The sequence below is a fragment of the Galeopterus variegatus genome, unplaced genomic scaffold (assembly GCF_000696425.1).
Source record: "Galeopterus variegatus unplaced genomic scaffold, G_variegatus-3.0.2 Scaffold8094, whole genome shotgun sequence".
Taxonomy (NCBI): domain Eukaryota; kingdom Metazoa; phylum Chordata; class Mammalia; order Dermoptera; family Cynocephalidae; genus Galeopterus; species Galeopterus variegatus.
The window spans coordinates 11138-12143 of record NW_007734205.1 but is presented as its reverse complement, the minus strand read 5'-3'; positions in this window follow the sequence as shown (position 1 = coordinate 12143).

Sequence of the window (1006 nt, the reverse complement as noted above, 5' to 3'; positions counted from 1 at the left end):
AGGGTTGCGATCCCGTTGCCGGTCACGAAAAAAGACAAAAAGGAAAAAAAAATTGACCACTGGGAAAGGAAAATAGATGTGACAAATCCAATAAAGTTTCAGCAGAAAAACCAGGGGTGAGTAAATTGGGGACAAGAGCAGAGAAAGGGGGACAGGCAGGAGGACCTGGAAAGGAAAGGTGCAGGCAGCAAAGGATCCTCCAGGACAAGTGTGTCACGTTCAGAAGGTATTGAGTGCTGACTCCCTTGATGGTGCCTGTCAGGAAGAGCCCTTTCTGTATTCCACCATAAGCTCCAGTTAATACCTTCCTCTTTCACTATCCTCCCCACCCCCCACCCCCACCGCCTCCCTGGAAGGTAAGAGCTCATTTCCAGTGCCCTCTGGGAGGACTGAGGGCTTGCCATTCATCCATTGCAGCTCCCTGAAGTCACCTGTGGGGTCACGGGCTTTGAAGCTAATTCTTTGAAGGCTGCTGTTCCTCTTATCTTGGTCATAGCAGCAAACTTCCAACACTGTCTGCATATCTGGTAGTTAAGCAACTAAAATCAGGGGTCTGCAGACTTCCCCAACACACTTTATCAGGGGTTTTCCTGTGATTATTACTAGTTTTTCTCATCTTCATTTGTACAACAAAACTTACTTATACATGTGTACTCGTAGTTATATTTATGCTCCCACATACAGCATGTATAAGTATACACACCATCTGTAGTGGATTGAATTATGTTCCCTAAAAGCTCACTGAAGATTGAATTGTGTCCCCCAAGTTTTATATATTAGAAACTTAGCCCCCACTGTGACTGTTAAGAGGGTGGGAAATCCTATTATGGTAATTGAAAGGTGGAGCCTTGAAGAGATGATTAGATTATAGGACCATGCAGTAGTGAATGGATTAAAGATGGTGGTCGAGGTGTGGTTGTGAGGGCTTTAAAAGAAGAGGAGAGTCTGTCTCTCTTGCTCTCTCTGCTCTCTCTGCTTCCACCATCTTACAATGTGAGACCCCTGA